Raw genomic sequence first — 9,304 nt, forward strand, 5'->3', positions numbered from 1 at the left:
CAAAGCTTAAAATATTTAGTACCTGGCCCTTTGGAGGAAGTTCACTGACCCCTGTTTTAGGTGATCAAATGGCACTGTCTCATCACACCATGTCCACTTTTTGCCTAATGTCCTTAATGAATTGCATTTTGGTGTCAATCCCTTAATGTGAGTTATGTAATAAACACCATGTCTATCAAATCTCTTTTAAAATGATAATTTACAACCTCAAATGCAGTTCAGGCTCAAGGGTTCTGTGAAACTTCTTGGATTTCTACAAATGAAAGGTTCAGTAAGGCATGCCCATTACATTCTTAGCATCTCTTAATGAAGAACTCAGGTCACAAGCTCCACAGAACATGGGAGGAAAAGGTGGCCTTGCAAAGGAGCTCGTTCACCGGCTGTGCGACCAACAGCTGTACGACGCCGCAGTTCGTCTTCCTCTGTTACTTGGCTACGGGGACACGCAGAGCTAAATTCAGGACTCACCTAAGTAATTTCTTGTTCCATTGTAACATCAACTCTCCTAAACTATCTTTTGTTTGTTTTCATTTTTAAATGTCTTGTTTTTACATTGTTAAATTGTCTCTATTCCTTTTTGAAAGAAGGAAGTTTATAAATCTGATATTATTATCAGATCATCTTGGCTCAGTGGACCTCACACCAACAACAATGGTGTAGGGAAAGGACACGACCTTAGTGCCAGGCAGACTAGGGTTCAAATCTTAGCTCTGCCCCTTACCGGCACCAGGCTGGCTCGTGGGCAATTCATCCAACGCTTCTGAGCCTTGATTTTTTCGTATATACAATGAAGCAATCTTTCAAGGTTGCCAGGAGAATTAGAATGAATATATATAAAGTGCCTTTAAGATTTTACTATACCATATGTTCTTCCTTAATATGATTATCATATTAGATATTTATTAATTTTTATTTTAAACATTTAAATAGAACTTGAGACAGCTTTGAAATGGTCAAAGAGCCACTCGATTACTTTAGAATAATGCCATCTGAGAATTTTTTTTGGATAAAAAAATGACTTCATTTTGTTACACCCAAGCTTATAAAAAATAAAATGATTTCTATTTAATAAATAATAACATTTGTAATTTTCTTTACAAATGTGCTCTAGTGGTGACTTTATTATCTATCAGATAATCAGAACCACTAAGGGAACTTTCACTGTATAATCATGTTTATGATCTTAAATTGATATTTGGCAAATGGAATAAACTGATAATTTATTCAAAACATTTTCCATATAACATTTAGTCATTCATCTTTGAAATGACATTGTTTATAACATTAAAGCCTCAATTTACAACTGAATGTTCAAATTATATGGATGCCAAATCACAATGTATCAGATACAATTGCGACAAAAATAGCAACTCGTGTTTTGACAACAAGAATTTAGATAGGACTTACCTGAAAAATGAACAGAACAACACACTCCTGAGCTACATGTACGTATCACTTCATATCCTAAAGATAATATAGAATTAAAATCAGAGACTACTGCAGACAGAAAAGGTAAGAAAAATGTACAAGAAAAGCAGACCCCACCCGTGCAGCTCAAGCCTCAGCCGCACTGGACAGCGGGCGCTTTGGAACGAGGCAGCCTCGGGCCGCACGCCTGCAGGAAACCCTTCCCTTGCCGACGGCCACACACTGGCCACACAGGAAGAGGCCGTGTCTGACCACTTTTTGTTGCCTATCAATTTTTAACGCATAGGTGTATGAAACATTAACACATAGACAGTTGGCTTCCTTTACCAGGTCTCTGATTTGCAGAAAGCCAGGGTAAGTCCTTGGATGAGGGAATACTCCTGCTTGGGGTGCCTTGAAGAGGGGCAGGACTGAGTCCCGCCCCTCCAGCTCCCATCCCTTGCCTTGAGCAGGGCTCTGTCCCCGTTCCAAGAATGTTTGGGGTCTCTTCTCCCCTCAGTTTCTTACTAGGAATAAACTCAGAGCTGCTTCTTTCTGGGACCCAGCTCCTGAGGTGGACCTGCCACACTAAATCCAGGTCACCCAGTTACATTTAAGTTTTGGGTCAATAACAAATAATATTTCAGCATAAGTATGTCCCATGAAGCATTTGGGATGCACTTACGTTCAAAAATTATTCCTTACTGATTTGAAATTTAAATTTAACTGGGCTTCCTGTATTTATATGTGCAAAACCTGGAAACCCTTGCTGGAAGGGACACTTTTAGGTGATGGCATTATCATTCTGGCAGTTGTTGGGGAACCAAAAACCAGTTTAAAGCAAAACCCAGTGACTGAAAACAACATGAAACAGAACTTCCAGAGTAAAACACACTTTCTCTAGTATCAACAAAGATTGGGCTGGGTCCTTTATAATAAAAATGACCAAAAAATGGACCCAGTTAGTTGCTTGTTATGTGGGGGTTAAGAAATATCTATTTTTTTAGCTTTTGAAAATGTAAAACCTTATGCTAAGCAAAATAAGCCAGTCATACATGGAACCCATGTATTCCACTCGTACATGGAATCTAATGAACAAAATAAATGGATGAACAAAATAGATCCAGGGACATAGAAGCATGGAAGAGACTGAGGACTCTCAGAGGGAAGGGGGGGGGGGTGCAGAGAGATTAACCAAAGAATTTATATGCATATATGCATAACCCATGGACATGGACAGTAGTGGGGTGAAGGCCTGGGAGTGGGGGTAGGGTGGAAGGGGTCAATGGGGGAAAAAGGAGGACATCTGTAATACTTTCAGCAATAAAGGTGAATTTTAAAAAAAAGAAAATGTAAAACCTTTATGTGACTATTACAATGTAGCAAAGCTAATTAACTTTGATTTATTTCCTTTACTCTATGCTGTTTGTTACATTGCTGCCATCTTCAGATGATTGCTAAAGAGGATTTCTTGTACCTGTGCATTACCAAACTTCCTTTTGCCTAATCCCATCTCTTCTTTTTTTTCCTGAGGCCCCGAAGAGGGATCTGCATGTGCACAGATTCTGCCTGAGTCTGCAGAGGGCCTTGAGATGAGGGGAGACCTCTCCAAGGGGAGGGTGGGAATTCAGGGAGAACAGTGGGGGCCTGGCTGTTTCCAACCTCATGCTTTGTTCATTCCGTAAGTTCTCATTTATTGAGTGCCTCAGTGTCACAGCCAATCAGATTTTGTTTTTCCAGAATTCTTTGTTCATCATTTGGAGGATTGTGTGTGTGTGTGTTTAAATCTATCTTTATTGTTAAAAGTATTACAGATGTCCCCCTCTTCCTCCCATTGATCCCTCCGCCCGGCATCCACCCCCGCCCCCTCCCCAGGCCTTCTCCCTGCTATTGTCTCTGTCCATAGGTCATGCGTGTGTGAGTATAAATTCTTTGTGCTTGTTTACGTAAGGGTGTTTCCATACAAATGCAAAAACATTCTCAAATGTACCACCCATTGAAAAGCTGCTGCGGGCTGTGACGGAATGCCTCCTTGCAACCAACATTTCATCTTGTCTGATCCCATGTTCAAAAGCCATTTAGAAATGTGTCCGTACCTTAAACAGTTAATCTAGTCCCATTGTTTGGATGTTCTTTTTTTTTTTTTACAGATTCACTCCGTTTTATTATAATGAATTCATTTAAGTGCTTCTGTTTTATAATTGTGTGGAATTTGGGGGTAATTCATTCAGGGGTGTATACCCTATAAATAAATTACTTTTGCTGCCAATGTTTAACTGGCTCCATTGAAAGGAGGGAAAAAAGCAAAAGAAAGCTAAAGATACAGCTTTTGTTAGGAAAAAGTATGCCAATTCTGTTTAGAAAAGACCTTTAAAACCACAGTGATCATACAAAAGAGGGCAAAAGCATTTTAGAAAGAGATAAAATAAATGGTAAGCAATCGTTCCTCCAACATAGAGAATGCGTCATTTCCTCATTTAAGAGAAGGGGCAGAAAATCAGAAAAACTGGTGTTCGTCATAAGACAGAGCAGAGGTTAGACTTTTTACCTGTATTTTTCAGCATTCATAGAAGCCATCCTCTTAATTAGCTATAATTTTAAAAAATAGCCCTATGAATCATCTTTTAAGAGTCTGAAACCAAGTTAAAAAAGAGAAAAAGCTCAGGTGTGTGTAATTAGCACATCAAATTACACAGAAAAACTTTGTCAGAGAATATTTATAAACTGTTTTCTTCTAATACCTAAGAATAAGGTCAGATTTCGTATCCCTTTATTTGAAAAGTTGTTTTAACTCTAAATATCTGCGGTAAAAAGAATGGAGTCGAGCCCTGGCCAGTCTGGCTTCTGGGTTTCATTCAGGCCAAGGGCGGGCGCCCGGATTGCAGGCTCCATCCCTGCGGGAAGCAACCCATCAATGTGTCTCTCTCACATTGGTATTTCTACCCCCCCACCCCCCCCACCCCCCGGAAAGCAATGGAAAAAACATCCTCAGGTGAGGATTAAAAAATAAAAGAATGGAGTCACACTTTTCATAACCCATGTTACCCGACGGGTGACCAATGTATAACCCTGGTGTGCTGTATGACAGGCTATAGATGGCATTTCTGATGAAATTACACCCAAACATCTCAGTGTACCAAATTTATGAGAATTAAAAAACAAGTTAAATGCAATTGGGAGAATTCGTGTGCTTCTTCGGAGGGGTGTGCATAAGCCATTCCTTCCTGAGGAGAAACAAAGAAGAAATTTCGATCTGTGGCTGTCAGCAATGAGATCCTTGTAGTGAACTCATCCAACGTGAAAATGAGATGAAACATCATCCATTCTGCAGTCAAGAAGATAATTAATGAGCCACTCATTTCTAAACGAGGGCCGAGGGAATAAAACAACTGGCCTTGAATTTCAAAAGAGAAAAGTGGTTATGATATAATAGGCAGTCAGGCAGGCAAGAGAAGAGTAAGAATAATGGGCCAGGTGCTGAAGGTCACCAGGGTAGAAAGCCTAGCAACAGGGTGGGGTCTTGCCCCCAGGATGACCTTTCCTTCCCTAGCATATCGCTGGTCACACGGTTTAGACCCCCTGGCATTTCATATCACTCGTTATGAGGTTCAGACCCTCCCCTTACACTTCCTCCCCTGGCATGTTCCTCATCACAAAAGTGGTAGATCCTCTCAGAGCGGGAACTGAGGGAGCAGAGAATGGGTCAGTCCACTCCCGTACAAGCCCTCGCAGGGTCACTCCTTTAAGCACTCTGCCCTCAGGACAATGAGGTTCTGACCCGAATCAAACAACCTTAGGAACAAAGCCTTAAGTCTGTGTCCCAGTTTCTCTGGAGACGTAAACGCAGGTGGTCTAACTCCCAATACTTGGATATACCACCGTGAGGGGCGAGAGACACTTTGGTTCAATGAGACCGAGCCAATAACTCAGGTTCAAAAAGGGAGACAGAGCCGAACATAAAGCAGATCACACAGGGTTTATTTACCAGTTCCCGGTGGTTCTCAGCACCAGCAGGCCACCCCGAGGATCCGCCGAAAGACACACACAGGAGGCCCGGGGGTGCGGCCCCGACGGCGTCGGTCACTGCAGCCCCCTGGAAGCCCTCGCAGAGAGATGCGGGGAGAGCGGGGCAGGGGCAGCTTTCCCGGAGCTGGGGACGAAGTCCTTGGAGGGCAGACAAGCGTCCAAGGATGTGGCCGAGAAGCTCCTGCTTGTAACAGTTCAGCTGAAGGGTGTGGTGCGTCTTCAGTGTGTCTTATCGGGGTCCTACAGAGCGCGGGGCCCGGTCGGAGGCCGGGGCTACAAAGTGTTAACCTTATCGTGGCACGCAGGCATCCTGGTGACACTCGGTCACACAAAATGGAGTTACTTATGTCAAGTCTGATACACACACAAACTTACCTTCCTGACCCTAATACACACACAAATCTATAACAGTCTGCTGACCACAGAGCCAGAGTTTGGTCCAAACTAGAGATGACGTCTAGACCTCAGTTGTGTTTTGGCTCCAGGTCCAGAGAACCAGCAAAACCAGGTGGGATGACCATGGCTGAGATCAGGACCAGCCTCAGTGGCTAATGATCCCCTACCCGGGCACCGACCAATCAATAGGAATCATGACCCTGAAGGACACACCTGGAAAGCTGATGAATACTCTATTGAGATCTGCCCCTGAGACATCTAGATAAAAACCCTTAGGACAGAGCACCCAGCATATGCTCTCTCTGTCTGTCTCTGGAGCATGCCTGCACATTTCCCCACTCCAGTCTTTCCCCAGGGTGCCCTCTCTCTCTCTCTCTCTCTCTCTCTCCTCCCCCCCGCTCCCTCTCTCTGTCTCTCTCTAGCACAGAGGAGCCTTTTCCTGTCTCCTTCCCGTATTTTCCTCTGCCTTTCTGTTTCCTAAGCTCCAATGGCCCTTCTTTTTCGTCTGTAACTTGTTTCCTAAGCCCATATAGCCCAGCTGGCTCACTTCTACCTCTGTGACTTTTTAGATAAACCTTTTCTTGTATGAGTCTTGGCTTTGAATTCTTTCTTAGCCAAAACTCAGGGACCAAGGTTTACCATCCTGGTGCCATTTGCTGTTAACATTTATATGTATGAAAGAATATCAGGGTCAAAATCACCCCATTAGCCTCTGAGTTTGAGTTCTTGTTTTTAAATTAGCTCTAACCCGTGCTGAGTGCCTCAGTGGGTGCTACATCCACGGTAATTACTACCGTCAGTAAAGTAGGGCTCTTAAGTCCTTTGCTTACACTTTCTTTTAGACAAAGTCAGATGGATTGTAAATGTGGGAGCTCTTCAAATACCTGCCGTGGCTTCAAGGTGAATCTATAGGCTGTTATTCTCCCTTAGATTTTGGACAAAGAAAAAAGCTGAAATGAGAAATGAGGAATGGACTTGGAAAAACTGTCAGCAGAACAGAGCCAGACATCAAGCTTTGGATTCCTTACCTATCAGTTTCAAGCACTAGCTTGGATGATCTTTAATGATGATAATAGTTAACATTTATTGAGTGCCAACTGCATGCTCAGTACTTCAATTGAATTGTCTTCTTTAATCCTGGTCACAAACCTTTGTGGTAGGAAGTGTTATTACTGACTCCCCACCACTGCCGCCATTTGACAGATGGGGAGGCTAACTAAGTTCCTTGTCCAAGATCGGACAGCTGATACAGGCAGAATTCAAACCCATGTCTGATGATTCAAGAGTCTAAGTACAAACTCTGCTTCCATTGAATCATACATGCCAAGTCGGTGTTGGAGGGATGTGACAGCATTACCAGCTGGGTATCACCTGAACACTGCATAAGTGAGTGAAGGTCAGTTCTTTTTTACCCACAAGTAGAATTTTTTATTTCTCAGCATTAAATATATAAATTTTGAACAATTTCTTGGACTGGGGGCTCATATCCATCAGCTCCTTCACTTTAGCACCTATCTCATCCCCAGTAGCTTTTCCAGAACTCCTACCTTCACCATGAAGCTCCATGAGTTTTTCCAATTCAGATTTGGGCTTCTTCAACATCTTGAATTTTCTAACAAAGACATTGTGGAGTGGATAAATAGATTGCAAGCCCTTCCTATGTCTTTTCCAGTGCTAGCTGGAATCAGTTTATTGACCACTTCTTCAAGTCATTTGTCTGCCTCTTGGGTCATGATTTCTATCATCTACTTCTGGATTTGGCAGACCTGTTGATGCTGAGAATAAGAGGTCTTCCCAATCTGATTGTTGCATTTTTTGGTAAAACCAATACAAAATAGATGAAGCAAACAACCATCAGTAGTGTTGACATCAACGTGAGCTTCAATCATATTCTGCCTTTTTTTTTTTTTTTACCATGGAGCATCTTGTCACAGGTAAGATCCATGCCATAAAAATTAGGCAGTTTTTGCCCCAGACAGCCTCAGTAATTAGCCTGAATTTTCTAAATGCACCCTCATCATTCTGCAGAGCTTCTAGGCTCACTCCAAAAACACAACCCTTGAGACCATCAGATGTGATTTTGGTTCCTTGAGTTCTCATGACTAGTGTTTTTCTAGTGTTTCTTACCTTTAACATAGCTGGTGCTTTCACATAATGCCAATCTTTTCTAGAAAATGGATCAACCACTTCCTTGGCTCCCTTTTTGCTGCCTTTCATAAGGCATACTTGTTCTTGCCAACAGCCATGGTGCTGCCCAGAAAGCCAAAAGGGTTGAAGATCAGTTCCTGACTCTCCTTGATTTAGAATATTTCAACCCAGAAAATATTTAAGGACCAATGAGGTCAATATTATCTTTTAGAAAAAGACAAATTCTCTTTCAAAAAGATACACAAATGTACATTCTCTCATCCTCTCAGTTATGGGCTAAACTGTGTTCCCCTCAATCTATATGTTGAAGTATGTAGGAGTAGAAAAATTTTCCTTCTATCCTGTTAGGTTCTTTGGTTAGTTAAAAAATTAAAATTACATAAAACAGATTAACAGAAGAAAAACAAATGACTTTTATACATATGGGAACCCCAAAGGTGTGGGGCTCAAAAGGCAGCCAGGTAATGGAGGCTTATATGACCTTCTGAGCTAAGGAAAGAGGTTGGGGTCTGGGGATACAATGGGGAGGAAGGCCATTTACTGGAAAGTGAAAGGAGATGTTTGAAAAATAATGGCTGTCTTATTATGAAGATAAATTTCTTAGGTAAAAGGGTGCATTTGGTGTTAGCTCTTTTCCTGGTGCAGGCCCCTTTTCCAATGCAAATTTAGGCAGTTGAGAGGGAGGTAAAGAGCTTCTTCTGAATCTTCTAGGTTTTCATTACCTTTAGCTCAAAATAATCCTCAGGTCAAGGTGGCATATTTTGGGGTGACAAATACTGTTCCCCTTTACTCTCACCTTTCAAACTTAGGATGAAGTTTCACAGTCCAGAAGCTAAGTTGATAGATTGCTCTACATGTCATTAAACCAGTCTTAGTCTTGAAAATAAATCAGTTCATTTAAACAGTGTGGCTCATTTCAGGAGGTGGTCTTGCAGGTAAGCTTCCAAAGTTAGGCCTATATTGTGCAAGCAATCAGGTAATGACTAAGAGACATTTCTATGGAAACAAAGAAAAACACAAAGGTCAATGGTTGGAGCGAATTATTATAAATTTTTATTTTTTGTACACCCCAGTGACCAGAAATTACACAATTAAACTTGACTATCCCAATAAATCCCAGACCCATCCAGTACCACACCTAGTTATTAGAATATTAGAATATTGACTATATTCCCTGTGCTGTACTTTACATCGTCATGACTATTCTGTAACAACCAATATGTACTTCTTAATCCCTTTACCTTTTTCACCCACTCCCCCAAAACTCCTCCCATCTAGCAACCAACAAAAAGTTCTCTGTATCTATGAGTTTGTTTCTGTTCTGCTT

At 41.8% G+C, this 9,304-nt stretch overlaps 1 pseudogene; it reads right to left on the minus strand.

Moving 5' to 3' along the window:
- Positions 1-7,270: 7,270 nt before the first annotated feature.
- Positions 7,271-8,075, minus strand: LOC107524051 (small ribosomal subunit protein eS1 pseudogene; annotated as a pseudogene).
- Between the last annotated feature and the right edge of the window lie 1,229 nt (positions 8,076-9,304).

The sequence above is a fragment of the Miniopterus natalensis genome, chromosome 15 (assembly GCF_054644295.1).
Source record: "Miniopterus natalensis isolate mMinNat1 chromosome 15, mMinNat1.hap1, whole genome shotgun sequence".
Classification (NCBI taxonomy): domain Eukaryota; kingdom Metazoa; phylum Chordata; class Mammalia; order Chiroptera; family Miniopteridae; genus Miniopterus; species Miniopterus natalensis.